We start from the raw sequence: 17,300 nt of genomic DNA, 5'->3' as shown, positions 1-17,300 counted from the left end.
GATATAATAATATAATATAAATATATATGATATAATAATATAATATAATATATATATGATATAATAATATAATATAAATATATATGATATAATAATATAATATAAATATGATATAATAATATAATATATATATGATATAATAATATAATACATATATGATATAATAATATAATACATATATGATATAATAATATAATATATATATGATATAATAATATAATATAAATATGATATAATAATATAATATAAATATGATATAATAATATAAATATATATGATATAATAATATAATATAAATATGATATAATAATATAATATAAATATGATATAATAATATAATATATATATGATATAATAATATAATATAAATATGATATAATAATATAATATATATATGATATAATAATATAATATATATATGATATAATAATATAATATATATATGATATAATAATATAATATATATATGATATAATAATATAATATATATATGATATAATAATATAATATATATATGATATAATAATATAATATATATATGATATAATAATATAATATATATATGATATAATAATATAATATAAATATGATATAATAATATAATATATATATGATATAATAATATAATATAAATATATATGATATAATAATATAATATATATATGATATAATAATATAATATAAATATGATATAATAATATAATATATATATGATATAATAATATAATATATAATATATATAATAATAAATGCCATTTAGCAGACGCTTTTATCCAAAGCGACTTACAGTCATGTGTGCATACATTCTACGTATATGGTCCCGGGAATCGAACCCACTACCCTGGCGTTTATACAAGCGCCATGCTCTACCAACTGAGCTACAGAAGGACCACAATAATATAATATATATATGATATAATAATATAATATATATATGATATAATAATATAATATAAATATATATGATATAATAATATAATATATATATGATATAATAATATAATATATATGATATAATAATATAATATATATATGATATAATAATATAATATATATATGATATAATAATATAATATATATATGATATAATAATATAATATAAATATATATGATAATATAATATAATATATATATGATATAATAATATAATATATATATGATATAATAATATAATATATATATGATATAATAATATAATATAAATATATATGATAATATAATATAATATATATATGATATAATAATATAATATAAATATATATGATAATATAATATAATATATATATGATATAATAATATAATATAAATATGATATAATAATATAATATATATATGATATAATAATATAATATAAAGTAGAACAACACATACAGGGGGGAAAAAAGTATTTAGTCAGCCACCAATTGTGCAAGTTCTCCCACTTAAAAAGATGAGAGAGGCCTGTAATTTTCATCATAGGTAGTACACTCCAAACTCAACTTCAAACCAAGCTGCTTACCTATTGCAGATTCAGTCTTCCCAGCCTGGTGCAGGTCTACAATTGTGTTTCTGGTGTCCTTTGACAGCTGTTTGGTCTTGGTCATAGTGGAGTTTGGAGTGTGACTGTTTGAGGTTGTGGACAGGTGTCTTTTATACTGATAACAAGTTCTAACAGGTGCCATTAATACAGGTAACTAGTGGAGGACAGAGGAGCCTCTTAAACAATAAGTTACAGGTCTGTGAGAGCCAGAAATCTTGCTTGTTTGTAGGTGACCAAATACTTATTTTCCACCATAATTTGCAAATAAATTCATTAAAAATCCTACAATGTGATTTTCTGGATTTTTTTTCTAATTTTGTCTGTCATAGTTGAATTGTACCTATGATGAAAATTACAGGCCTCTCTAATCTTTTTTAAGTGGGAGAACTTGCACAATTGGTGGCTGACTAAATACTTTTTATAAAAATCTTTTTTTTATTCTTTTTTTATTTTTATAAATAAAAATCTTTTTTATTCTTCTTTTTTTTAAATATAAAATATATACAATATATAATATAATAATAAAATATAATATAAAATATATAAGATAATACTAAAATTTAAAATATATAATATAATAATATATAAGAAGACAATACAAATATATATAATATGATACTATAATATAAAATATGAAAAAAAAAAAAAAACATATAATAATATATTATAACATATAACGTACAATAATACCAAATATAAAAAATATAATATTACAATAGACTGACTGGCTAGCTGATACTACAGAGTTACAATAGACTGACTGGATAGCTGGTACTACAGAGTTACAATAGACTGACTGGATAGCTGATACTACAGAGTTACAATAGACTGACTGGATGGATAGCTGATACTACAGAGTTACAATAGACTGACTGGATAGCTGATACTACAGAGTTACAATAGACTGACTGGATAGCTGATACTACAGAGTTACAATAGACTGACTGGATAGCTGATACTACAGAGTTACAATAGACTGACTGGATAGCTGATACTACAGAGTTACAATAGACTGACTGGATAGCTGATACTACAGAGTTACAATAGACTGACTGGATAGGTGATACTACAGAGTTACAATAGACTGACTGGATAGCTGATACTACAGAGTTACAATAGACTGAAAGGCTAGGTGATACGACAGAGTTACAATAGTGATAGACAACCCTGGTCCTACATCAGGGATAGACAACCCTGGTCCTACATCAGGGATAGACAACCCTGGTCCTACATCAGGGATAGACAACCCTGGTCCTACATCAGGGATAGACAACCCTGGTCCTACATCAGGGATAGACAACCCTGGTCCTACATCAGGGATAGACAACCCTGGTCCTACATCAGGGATAGACAACCCTGGTCCTACATCAGGGATAGACAACCCTGGACCTACATCAGTGATAGACAACCCTGGTCCTACATCAGGGATAGACAACCCTCGTCCTATACCAGGGATAGACAACCCTGGTCCTACATCAGGGGTAGACAACCCTGGTCCTACATCAGTGATAGACAACCCTGGTCCTACATCAGGGATAGACAACCCTGGTCCTATATCAGGGATAGACAACCCTGGACCTACATCAGGGATAGACAACCCTGGTCCTACATCAGGGATAGACAACCCTGGTCCTACATCAGGGGTAGACAACCCTGGTCCTACATCAGGGGTAGACAACCCTGGTCCTACATCAGGGGTAGACAACCCTGGTCCTACATCAGGGATAGACAACCCTGGTCCTACATCAGGGGTAGACAACCCTGGTCCTACATCAGGGGTAGACAACCCTGGTCCTACATCAGGATTAGACAACCCTGGTCCTACATCAGGGATAGACAACCCTGGTCCTACATCAGGGGTAGACAACCCTGGTCCTACATCAGGGATAGACAACCCTGGTCCTACATCAGGGATAGACAACCCTGGTCCTACATCAGGGGTTAGACAACCCTGGTCCTACATCAGGGATAGACAACCCTGGTCCTACATCAGGGGTAGACAACCCTGGTCCTACATCAGGGATAGACAACCCTGGTCCTACATCAGTGATAGACAACCCTGGTCCTACATCAGGGGTAGACAACCCTGGTCCTACATCAGGGATAGACAACCCTCGTCCTACATCAGGGATAGACAACCCTGGTCCTACATCAGGGGTAGACAACCATGGTCATGGAGGACCACAGGCACTTCATGTTTTTGATTTAAATTGAAAATAAAACTTGAAAATAAAAGAGAGCACTCTCTAGGAGCTCAGATGCAAGAATCTAATTACCAACGTTTCGACAGCCAAGCTGTCTTCATCAGGGTAAATTGACCTGAAAAACCAGGCGTGTTGAATTTAGAGAATCCCTGAACTGGTCAATTAGCTCTGTTTGTGTGGAATGGTGCCTAGTTGGAACAAAATCCTGCAGTGACTGCAGCACCAGGAACAGGGTTGTCTACCCTAGACATCAGTAGAACTAACCCTACAGGAACAGGGTTGTCTACCTCAGACATCAGTAGAACTAACCCTACAGGAACAGGGTTGTCTACCTCAGACATCAGTAGAACTAACACTACAGGAACAGGAACAGGGTTGTCTACCTCAGACATCAGTAGAACTAACCCTACAGGAACAGGGTTGTCTACCTCAGACATCAGTAGAACTAACCCTACAGGAACAGGGTTGTCTACCCCAGACATCAGTAGAACTAACCCTACAGGAACAGGGTTGTCTACCCCAGACATCAGTAGAACTAACCCTACAGGAACAGGGTTGTCTACCCCAGACATCAGTAGAACTAACCCTACAGGAACAGGGTTGTCTACCCCAGACATCAGTAGAACTAACCCTACAGGAACAGGGTTGTCTACCCCAGACATCAGTAGAACTAACCCTACAGGAACAGGGTTGTCTACCCCAGACATCAGTAGAACTAACCCTACAGGAACAGGGTTGTCTACCCCAGACATCAGTAGAACTAACCCTACAGGAACAGGGTTGTCTACCCCAGACATCAGTAGAACTAACCCTACAGGAACAGGGTTGTCTACCTCAGACATCAGTAGAACTAACCCTACAGGAACAGGGTTGTCTACTCCCAGACATCAGTAGAACTAACCCTACAGGAACAGGGTTGACATCAGTAGAACTAACCCTACAGGAACAGGGTCAGTCAGTAAACTAACCCTACAGGAACAGGGTTGTCTACTCCTGACATCAGTAGAACTAACACTACAGGAACAGGGTTGTCTACCCCAGACATCAGTAGAACTAACCCTACAGGAACAGGGTTGTCTACCTCAGACATCAGTAGAACTAACCCTACAGGAACAGGGTTGTCTACCTCAGACATCAGTAGAACTAACCCTACAGGAACAGGGTTGTCTACCCCAGACATCAGTAGAACTAACCCTACAGGAACAGGGTTGTCTACCTCAGACATCAGTAGAACTAACCCTACAGGAACAGGGTTGTCTACCCCAGACATCAGTAGAACTAACCCTACAGGAACAGGGTTGTCTACCCCAGACATCAGTAGAACTAACCCTACAGGAACAGGGTTGTCTACCCCAGACATCAGTAGAACTAACACTACAGGAACAGGGTTGTCTACCTCAGACATCAGTAGAACTAACCCTACAGGAACAGGGTTGTCTACCTCAGACATCAGTAGAACTAACACTACAGGAACAGGGTTGTCTACCTCAGACATCAGTAGAACTAACACTACAGGAACAGGGTTGTCTACCTCAGACATCAGTAGAACTAACACTACAGGAACAGGGTTGTCTACCTCAGACATCAGTAGAACTAACACTACAGGAACAGGGTTGTCTACCTCAGACATCAGTAGAACTAACACTACAGGAACAGGGTTGTCTACCCCAGACATCAGTAGAACTAACACTACAGGAACAGGGTTGTCTACCTCAGACATCAGTAGAACTAACACTACAGGAACAGGGTTGTCTACCTCAGACATCAGTAGAACTAACCCTACAGGAACAGGGTTGTCTACCCCAGACATCAGTAGAACTAACCCTACAGGAACAGGGTTGTCTACCTCAGACATCAGTAGAACTAACCCTACAGGAACAGGGTTGTCTACCCCAGACATCAGTAGAACTAACACTACAGGAACAGGAACAGGGAACTTGTCTACCCCAGACATCAGTAGAACTAACCCTACAGGAACAGGGTTGTCTACCCTAGACATCAGTAGAACTAACCCTACAGGAACAGGGTTGTCTACCTCAGACATCAGTAGAACTAACCCTACAGGAACAGGGTTGTCTACCTCAGACATCAGTAGAACTAACACTACAGGAACAGGAACAGGGTTGTCTACCTCAGACATCAGTAGAACTAACCCTACAGGAACAGGGTTGTCTACTCCTGACATCAGTAGAACTAACACTACAGGAACAGGGTTGTCTACCCCAGACATCAGTAGAACTAACCCTACAGGAACAGGGTTGTCTACCTCAGACATCAGTAGAACTAACCCTACAGGAACAGGGTTGTCTACTCCTGACATCGGTAGAACTAACACTACAGGAACAGGGGCTACATCAGGAACTAACACTACAGGAACAGGGCTGTCTACCCCAGACATCAGTAGAACTAACACTACAGGAACAGGGTTGTCTACCCCAGACATCAGTAGAACTAACACTACAGGAACAGGGTTGTCTACCCCAGACATCAGTAGAACTAACACTACAGGAACAGGGTTGTCTACCTCAGACATCAGTAGAACTAACACTACAGGAACAGGGTTGTCTACCCCAGACATCAGTAGAACTAACACTACAGGAACAGGGTTGTCTACCCCAGTAACACTGGAACAGGGTCTACCCCAGACATCAGTAGAACTAACACTACAGGAACAGGAACAGGGCTGTCTACCTCAGACATCAGTAGAACTAACACTACAGGAACAGGGTTGTCTACCTCAGACATCAGTAGAACTAACACTACAGGAACAGGGTTGTCTACCTCAGACATCAGTAGAACTAACACTACAGGAACAGGAACAGGGTTGTCTACCCCAGACATCAGTAGAACTAACCCTACAGGAACAGGGTTGTCTACCCCAGACATCAGTAGAACTAACACTACAGGAACAGGAACAGGGTTGTCTACCTCAGACATCAGTAGAACTAACACTACAGGAACAGGGTTGTCTACCCCTGACATCAGTAGAACTAACACTACAGGAACAGGGTTGTCTACCCCAGACATCAATAGAACTAACCCTACAGGAACAGGGTTGTCTACCCCAGACATCAGTAGAACTAACACTACAGGAACAACAGGAACTAACAGGGGGTTGTCTACCTCAGACATCAGTAGAACTAACACTACAGGAACAGGGTTGTCTACCTCAGACATCAGTAGAACTAACACTACAGGAACAGGAACACGGTTGTCTACCCCAGACATCAGTAGAACTAACACTACAGGAACAGGGGTTGTCTACCTCAGACATCAGTAGAACTAACACTACAGGAACAGGGTTGTCTACCCAGACATCAGTAGAACTAACACTACAGGAACAGGGTTGTCTACCTCAGACATCAGTAGAACTAACACTACAGGAACAGGGTTGTCTACCTCAGACATCAGTAGAACTAACACTACAGGAACAGGGTTGTCTAGACATCAGTAGAACTAACACTACAGGAACAGGGTTGTCTACCCCAGACATCAGTAGAACTAACACTACAGGAACAGGGTTGTCTACCCCAGACATCAGTAGAACTAACACTACAGGTTTGTCTACCTCAGACATCAGTAGAACTAACACTACAGGAACAGGGTTGTCTACCCCAGACATCAGTAGAACTAACACTACAGGAACAGGGTTGTCTACCCCAGACATCAGTAGAACTAACACTACAGGAACAGGGTTGTCTACCCCAGACATCAGTAGAACTAACACTACAGGAACAGGGTTGTCTACCTCAGACATCAGTAGAACTAACACTACAGGAACAGGGTTGTCTACCTCAGACATCAGTAGAACTAACACTACAGGAACAGGAACCCCAGACATCAGTAGAACTAACACTACAGGAACAGGAACAGTTGTCTACCCCAGACATCAGTAGAACTAACACTACAGGAACAGGGTTGTCTACCCCAGACATCAGTAGAACTAACACTACAGGAACAGGGTTGTCTACCCCAGACATCAGTAGAACTAACACTACAGGAACAGGGTTGTCTACCTCAGACATCAGTAGAACTAACACTACAGGAACAGGAACAGGTTACCTCAGACATCAGTAGAACTAACACTACAGGAACAGGGTTGTCTACCTCACATCAGTAGAACTAACACTACAGGAACAGGGTTGTCTACCCCAGACATCAGTAGAACTAACACTACAGGAACAGGGTTGTCTACCCCAGACATCAGTAGAACTAACACTACAGGAACAGGGTTGTCTACCTTAGACATCAGTAGAACTAACACTACAGGAACAGGGTTGTCTACCTCAGACATCAGTAGAACTAACCCTACAGGAACAGGGTTGTCTACCTCAGACATCAGTAGAACTAACACTACAGGAACAGGGTTGTCTACCCCAGACATCAGTAGAACTAACCCTACAGGAACAGGGTTGTCTACCCCAGGAAACAACCCTACAGGAACAGGGTTGTCACCTCAGACATCAGTAGAACTAACTAAGGAACTACAGGAACAGGGTTGTCTACCCCAGACATCAGTAGAACTAACCCTACAGGAACAGGGTTGTCTACCCCAGACATCAGTAGAACTAACCCTACAGGAACAGGGTTGTCTACTCCTGACATCAGTAGAACTAACCCTACAGGAACAGGGTTGTCTACCTCAGACATCAGTAGAACTAACCCTACAGGAACAGGGTTGTCTACCTCAGACATCAGTAGAACTAACACTACAGGAACAGGAACAGGGTTGTCTACCCCAGACATCAGTAGAACTAACACTACAGGAACAGGGTTGTCTACCCCAGACATCAGTAGAACTAACACTACAGGAACAGGGTTGTCTACAGGAACAGGGTTGTCTAAACACAGGAACAGGGTTGTCTACCCCAGACATCAGGGAACTAACACTACAGGAACAGGGTTGTCTACCTCAGACATCAGTAGAACTAACACTACAGGAACAGGAACAGGGTTGTCTACCTCAGACATCAGTAGAACTAACACTACAGGAACAGGGTTGTCTACCCCAGACATCAGTAGAACTAACACTACAGGAACAGGGTTGTCTACCTCAGACATCAGTAGAACTAACACTACAGGAACAGGAACAGGGTTGTCTACCCCAGACATCAGTAGAACTAACACTACAGGAACAGGGTTGTCTACCTCAGACATCAGTAGAACTAACACTACAGGAACAGGAACAGGGTTGTCTACCTCAGACATCAGTAGAACTAACACTACAGGAACAGGGTTGTCTACCTCAGACATCAGTAGAACTAACACTACAGGAACAGGGTTGTCTACCTCAGACATCAGTAGAACTAACACTACAGGAACAGGAACAGGGTTGTCTACCTCAGACATCAGTAGAACTAACACTACAGGAACAGGGTTGTCTACCTCAGACATCAGTAGAACTAACACTACAGGAACAGGGTTGTCTACCTCAGACATCAGTAGAACTAACACTACAGGAACAAGAACAGGGTTGTCTACCTCAGACATCAGTAGAACTAACACTACAGGAACAGGGTTGTCTACCTCAGACATCAGTAGAACTAACACTACAGGAACAGGGTTGTCTACCCCAGACATCAGTAGAACTAACACTACAGGAACAGGGTTGTCTACCTCAGACATCAGTAGAACTAACACTACAGGAACAGGGTTGTCTACCCCAGACATCAGTAGAACTAACACTACAGGAACAGGGTTGTCTACCCCAGACATCAGTAGAACTAACACTACAGGAACAGGGTTGTCTACCCCAGACATCAGTAGAACTAACACTACAGGAACAGGGTTGTCTACCCCAGACATCAGTAGAACTAACACTACAGGAACAGGGTTGTCTACCCCAGACATCAGTAGAACTAACACTACAGGAACAGGGTTGTCTACCCCAGACATCAGTAGAACTAACACTACAGGAACAGGAACAGGGTTGTCTACCTCAGACATCAGTAGAACTAACACTACAGGAACAGGGTTGTCTACCCCAGACATCAGTAGAACTAACACTACAGGAACAGGGTTGTCTACCTCAGACATCAGTAGAACTAACACTACAGAACAGGGTTGTCTAATCAGGAACTAACACTTGTCTCACCCCAGACATCAGTAGAACTAACACTACAGGAACAGGGTTGTCTACCTCAGACATCAGTAGAACTAACAGTACAGGAACAGGGTTGTCTACCCAGACATCAGTAGAACTAACACTACAGGAACAGGGTTGTCTACCCCAGACATCAGTAGAACTAACACTACAGGAACAGGGTTGTCTACCCCAGACATCAGTAGAACTAACACTACAGGAACAGGGTTGTCTACCAGACATCAGTAGAACTAACACTACAGGAACAGGGTTGTCAGACATCAGTAGAACTAACACTACAGGAACAGGGTTGTCTACCCCAGACATCAGTAGAACTAACACTACAGGAACAGGGTTGTCTACCCCAGACATCAGTAGAACTAACACTACAGGAACAGGGTTGTCTACCCCAGACATCACTAACACTACAGGAACAGGGTTGTTCACCCTCACATCAGTAGAACTAACCCTACAGGAACAGGGGTTGTCTACCCTCCCAGAACAACACTCAGGAACAGAACTAACAGTAGAACTACAGGAACAGGGTTGTCTAGGAACAGGGTTGACATCAGTAGAACTACACTACAGGAACAGGGTGTTCCCTCAGACATCAGTAGAACTAACACTACAGGAACAGGGTTGTCTACCCCAGACATCAGTAGAAATAACACTACAGGAACAGGGTTGTCTACCCCAGACATCAGTAGAACTAACACTACAGGAACAGGAACAGGGTTGTCTACCCCAGACATCAGTAGAACTAACCCTACAGGAACACACCTCAGACATCAGTGAACTAACCCTCAGGAACAGGGTTGTCACTCCTGACATCAGTAGAACTAACACTACAGGAACAGGGTTGTCTACCCCTGACATCAGTAGAACTAACACTACAGGAACAGGAACACGGTTGTCTACCCCAGACATCAGTAGAACTAACACTACAGGAACAGGGTTGTCTACCTCAGACATCAGTAGAACTAACCCTACAGGAACAGGGTTGTCTACCCCAGACATCAGTAGAACTAACACTACAGGAACAGGAACAGGAACAGGGTTGTCTACCTCAGACATCAGTAGAACTAACACTACAGGAACAGGGTTGTCTACCCCAGACATCAGTAGAACTAACCCTACAGGAACAGGGTTGTCTACCCCAGACAACAGTAGAACTAACACTACAGGAACAGGGTTGTCTACCCCAGACATCAGTAGAACTAACCCTACAGGAACAGGGTTGTCTACCTCAGACATCAGTAGAACTAACACTACAGGAACAGGAACAGGGTTGTCTACCTCAGACATCAGTAGAACTAACACTACAGGAACAGGGTTGTCTACCCCAGACATCAGTAGAAATAACACTACAGGAACAGGGTTGTCTACCTCAGACATCAGTAGAACTAACACTACAGGAACAGGAACACGGTTGTCTACCCCAGACATCAGTAGAACTAACACTACAGGAACAGGGTTGTCTACCTCAGACATCAGTAGAACTAACACTACAGGAACAGGGTTGTCTACCCTCCAGACATCAGTAGAACTAACACTACAGGAACAGGGTTGTCTACCAGAATCAGTAGAACTAACACTACAGGAACAGGGTTGTCTACCCCAGACATCAGTAGAACTAACAGTACAGGAACAGGGTTGTCTACCCCAGACATCAGTAGAACTAACACTACAGGAACAGGGTTGTCTACCCCAGACATCAGTAGAACTAACACAGTGGAACAGGGTTGTCTACCCCAGACATCAGTAGAACTAACACTACAGGAACAGGGTTGTCTACCCCAGACATCAGTAGAACTACACTAACAGGGTTGTCACCTCAGACTCAGAACCCTACAGGAACAGGGTTGTCTACCTCAGACATCAGTAGAACTAACAAACACTACAGGAACTAACACTAAGGAACAGGAACAGGGTTGTCTACCCCAGACATCAGTAGAACTAACACTACAGGAACAGGGTTGACTCATGGCCTAACATAGTAGAACAGGCATGTCCAGGAACATCAGTAGAACTAACACTACAGGAACAGGAACAGGGTTGTCTACCTCAGACATCAGTAGAACTAACACTACAGGAACAGGGTTGTCTACCTCAGACATCAGTAGAACTAACACTTCAGGGGTCTACCTCAGACATCAGTAGAACTAACAGTACAGGAACAGGGTTGTCTACCTCAGACATCAGTAGAACTAACACACAGGAACAGGGTTGTCTACCCCAGACATCAGTAGAACTAACACTACAGGAACAGGGTTGTCTGACCCAGACATCAGTAGAACTAACACTACAGGAACAGGGTTGTCTACCCCAGACATCAGTAGAACTAACACTACAGGAACAGGGTTGTCTACCTCAGACATCAGTAGAACTAACACTTGGAACAGGGTTGTCTACCCCAGACATCAGTAGAACTAACACTACAGAACAGGGTTGTCTACCCCAGACATCAGTAGAATTAACACTACAGGAACAGGGTTGTCTACCCCAGACATCAGTAGAACTAACACTTTAACAGGGCTGTCTACCCAGACATCAGTAGAACTAACACTTACAGGAACAGGGTTGTCTACCCCTCAGTAGAACTAACACTACAGGAACAGGGTTGTCTACCCAGACATCAGTAGAACTAACAGAAAACAGGGTTGTCTACCTCAGACATCAGTAGAACTAACACCACAGGAACAGGGTTGTCTACCTCAGACATCAGTTTAGAAATAACACTACTATTGTCTACCCCAGACATCAGTAGAACTAACACTACAGGAACAGGGTTGTCTACCTCAGACATCAGTAGAACTACACAGGAACAGTAGAACTAACAGGAACAGGGCTGTCTACCCCAGACATCAGTAGAACTAACACTACACAGGGTCTATGACATCAGTAGAACTAACACTACAGGAACAGGAACACGGCTGTCTACCCCAGACATCAGTAGAACTAACACTACAGGAACAGGGTTGTCTACCTCAGACATCAGTAGAACTAACCCTACAGGAACAGGGTTGTCTACCTCAGACATCAGTAGAACTAACACTACAGGAACAGGAACAGTTTGTCTACCCAGACATCAGTAGAACTAACACTACAGGAACAGGGTTGTCTGACATCAGTAGAACTAACCCTACAGGAACAGGGTTGTCTACCCCAGACATCAGTAGAACTAACACTACAGGAACAGGGGAACAGGGTTGTCTACAGACAACAGAACTAACCCTACAGGAACAGGGTTGTCTACCCCAGACATCAGTAGAACTAACACTACAGGAACAGAACAGGTTGTCTACCCCAGACATCAGTAGAACTAACACTACAGGAACAGGGTTGTCTACCCCAGACATCAGTAGAAATAACACTACAGGAACAGGGTTGTCTACCTCAGACATCAGTAGAACTAACACTACAGGAACAGGAACACGGTTGTCTACCCCAGACATCAGTAGAACTAACCCTACAGGAACAGGGTTGTCTACCTCAGACATCAGTAGAACTAACCCTACAGGAACAGGGTTGTCTACTCCTGACATCAGTAGAACTAACACTACAGGAACAGGGTTGTCTACTCCTGACATCAGTAGAACTAACACTACAGGAACAGGAACACGGTTGTCTACCCCAGACATCAGTAGAACTAACACTACAGGAACAGGGTTGTCTACATCAGTAGAACTAACCTACAGGAACAGGGTTGTCTACCCCAGACATCAGTAGAACTAACACTACAGGAACAGGAACAGGAACAGGGTTGTCTACCTCAGACATCAGTAGAACTAACACTACAGGAACAGGGTTGTCTACCCCAGACATCAGTAGAACTAACACTACAGGAACAGGGGGTGTCTACCCCAGACATCAGTAGAACTAACACTACAGGAACAGGGTTGTCTACCCCAGACATCAGTAGAACTAACACTACAGGAACAGGGTTGTCTACCCCAGACATCAGTAGAACTAACACTACAGGAACAGGAACAGGGTTGTCTACCCCAGACATCAGTAGAACTAACACTACAGGAACAGGGTTGTCTACCTCAGACATCAGTAGAACTAACCCTACAGGAACAGGGTTGTCTACCCCAGACATCAGTAGAACTAACCCTACAGGAACAGGGTTGTCTACCTCAGACATCAGTAGAACTAACACTACAGGAACAGGAACACTACCCCAGACATCAGTAGAACTAACCTACAGGAACAGGGTTGTCTACCTCAGACATCAGTAGAACTAACACTACAGGAACAGGAACAGGGTTGTCTACCTCAGACATCAGTAGAACTAACACTACAGGAACAGGGTTGTCTACTCCTGACATCAGTAGAACTAACCCTACAGGAACAGGGTTGTCTACCTCAGACATCAGTAGAACTAACACTACAGGAACAGGGTTGTCTACCCCAGACATCAGTAGAACTAACCCTACAGGAACAGGGTTGTCTACCTCAGACATCAGTAGAACTAACACTACAGGAACAGGAACAGGGTTGTCTACCTCAGACATCAGTAGAACTAACACTACAGGAACAGGGTTGTCTACCCCAGACATCAGTAGAACTAACCCTACAGGAACAGGGTTGTCTACCTCAGACATCAGTAGAACTAACACTACAGGAACAGGGTTGTCTACCCCAGACATCAGTAGAACTAACACTACAGGAACAGGGTTGTCTACCCCAGACATAAGTAGAACTAACCCTACAGGAACAGGGTTGTCTACCTCAGACATCAGTAGAACTAACACTACAGGAACAGGAACAGGGTTGTCTACCTCAGACATCAGTAGAACTAACACTACAGGAACAGGGTTGTCTACCCCAGACATCAGTAGAACTAACACTACAGGAACAGAGGTGTCTACCTCAGACATCAGTAGAACTAACACTACAGGAACAGGAACACGGTTGTCTACCCCAGACATCAGTAGAACTAACACTACAGGAACAGGGTTGTCTACCTCAGACATCAGTAGAACTAACCCTACAGGAACAGGGTTGTCTACTCCTGACATCAGTAGAACTAACACTACAGGAACAGGGTTGTCTACTCCTGACATCAGTAGAACTAACACTACAGGAACAGGGTTGTCTACCTCAGACATCAGTAGAACTAACCCTACAGGAACAGGGTTGTCTACCCCTGACATCAGTAGAACTAACACTACAGGAACAGGGTTGTCTACCCTGACATCAGTAGAACTAACACTACAGGAACAGGGTTGTCTACCTCAGACATCAGTAGAACTAACACTACAGGAACAGGGTTGTCTACCTCAGACATCAGTAGAACTAACCCTACAGGAACAGGGTTGTCTACCCCAGACATCAGTAGAACTAACACTACAGGAACAGGGTTGTCTACTCCTGACATCAGTAGAACTAACACTACAGGAACAGGAACACGGTTGTCTACCCCAGACATCAGTAGAACTAACACTACAGGAACAGGGTTGTCTACCTCAGACATCAGTAGAACTAACCCTACAGGAACAGGGTTGTCTACCCCAGACATCAGTAGAACTAACACTACAGGAACAGGAACAGGAACAGGGTTGTCTACCTCAGACATCAGTAGAACTAACACTACAGGAACAGGGTTGTCTACCCCAGACATCAGTAGAACTAACACTACAGGAACAGGGTTGTCTACCCCAGACATCAGTAGAACTAACACTACAGGAACAGGGTTGTCTACCCCAGACATCAGTAGAACTAACACTACAGGAACAGGGTTGTCTACCCCAGACATCAGTAGAACTAACACTACAGGAACAGGAACAGGGTTGTCTACCCCAGACATCAGTAGAACTAACACTACAGGAACAGGGTTGTCTACCTCAGACATCAGTAGAACTAACCCTACAGGAACAGGGTTGTCTACCTCAGACATCAGTAGAACTAACCCTACAGGAACAGGGTTGTCTACCTCAGACATCAGTAGAACTAACACTACAGGAACAGGAACAGGGTTGTCTACCCCAGACATCAGTAGAACTAACCCTACAGGAACAGGGTTGTCTACCTCAGACATCAGTAGAACTAACACTACAGGAACAGGAACAGGGTTGTCTACCTCAGACATCAGTAGAACTAACACTACAGGAACAGGGTTGTCTACTCCTGACATCAGTAGAACTAACACTACAGGAACAGGGTTGTCTACCCCAGACATCAGTAGAACTAACCCTACAGGAACAGGGTTGTCTACCTCAGACATCAGTAGAACTAACACTACAGGAACAGGGTTGTCTACCCCAGACATCAGTAGAACTAACACTACAGGAACAGGGTTGTCTACCCCAGACATAAGTAGAACTAACCCTACAGGAACAGGGTTGTCTACCTCAGACATCAGTAGAACTAACACTACAGGAACAGGAACAGGGTTGTCTACCTCAGACATCAGTAGAACTAACACTACAGGAACAGGGTTGTCTACCCCAGACATCAGTAGAACTAACACTACAGGAACAGGGTTGTCTACCTCAGACATCAGTAGAACTAACACTACAGGAACAGGAACACGGTTGTCTACCCCAGACATCAGTAGAACTAACCCTACAGGAACAGGGTTGTCTACCTCAGACATCAGTAGAACTAACCCTACAGGAACAGGGTTGTCTACTCCTGACATCAGTAGAACTAACACTACAGGAACAGGGTTGTCTACTCCTGACATCAGTAGAACTAACACTACAGGAACAGGGTTGTCTACCTCAGACATCAGTAGAACTAACCCTACAGGAACAGGGTTGTCTACCCCAGACATCAGTAGAACTAACACTACAGGAACAGGGTTGTCTACTCCTGACATCAGTAGAACTAACACTACAGGAACAGGGTTGTCTACCTCAGACATCAGTAGAACTAACACTACAGGAACAGGGTTGTCTACCTCAGACATCAGTAGAACTAACCCTACAGGAACAGGGTTGTCTACCCCAGACATCAGTAGAACTAACACTACAGGAACAGGGTTGTCTACTCCTGACATCAGTAGAACTAACACTACAGGAACAGGAACACGGTTGTCTACCCCAGACATCAGTAGAACTAACACTACAGGAACAGGGTTGTCTACCTCAGACATCAGTAGAACTAACCCTACAGGAACAGACACACAGAGAGACATTCAGTCAGTCAGTTTTCCTAAAACATGTATTATGGATGATATTATTTAGTTTTCTTTACTATGTTAAATTAGAGAACGTCTCCCTCTCAGTTATCCAGATCATTCCTACTCTGCTACAGAGCGGAACACTTTCCCTGACACACACACACACACACACACACACACACACACACACACACACACACACACACACACACACACACACACACACACACACACACACACACACACACACACACACACACACACACACACACACACACACACACACACTCACACACAGAGAGAGATCTGCAATTACCCTCGTAGTTTAATCAAGCAGAGAATTAGAGACAACGTGAAACAGAATTA

General features: G+C 42.3%; 1 protein-coding gene across 7 annotated transcripts in view; it reads right to left on the bottom strand.

Moving 5' to 3' along the window:
* The window catches only part of LOC127927437 (ephrin type-B receptor 4b-like), a 90,762-nt gene that overhangs the window by 61,663 nt on the left and 11,799 nt on the right, over positions 1-17,300 (bottom strand). The window lies entirely within an intron of this gene.

The sequence above is a fragment of the Oncorhynchus keta genome, unplaced genomic scaffold (assembly GCF_023373465.1).
Source record: "Oncorhynchus keta strain PuntledgeMale-10-30-2019 unplaced genomic scaffold, Oket_V2 Un_scaffold_14044_pilon_pilon, whole genome shotgun sequence".
NCBI lineage: Eukaryota > Metazoa > Chordata > Actinopteri > Salmoniformes > Salmonidae > Oncorhynchus > Oncorhynchus keta.
Note: the sequence above shows the minus strand (reverse complement) of the source record. Positions and strands in the feature narration are given on the sequence as shown.